Raw genomic sequence first — 224 nt, 5'->3', positions numbered from 1 at the left:
CATTGCTTGATCCTGGCAGGATTTGGGGCCCACGTACCCCAGAGTGTTTTTTTAACTAAAGCCAGCCATGTAGGATCTGCCTCCCTTAATCACTAAGCCATGGGCTGGACGGCAATCTTTCTTTCAAAGAAAAAAAAGTCTTACGAAAGGTGGCAGAGGAGCCAGCAGATGGCATAGCTGTTACGTCGCTGGATTCCCCCATAGCCACACACAGTTAGAGTCCT

Source organism: Tupaia chinensis, unplaced genomic scaffold (assembly GCF_000334495.1).
Source record: "Tupaia chinensis unplaced genomic scaffold, TupChi_1.0 Scaffold000187_1, whole genome shotgun sequence".
NCBI classification, from domain to species: domain Eukaryota; kingdom Metazoa; phylum Chordata; class Mammalia; order Scandentia; family Tupaiidae; genus Tupaia; species Tupaia belangeri.
The sequence above is the reverse complement of the archived record's forward strand: the minus strand, read 5'-3'. Positions refer to the sequence as shown.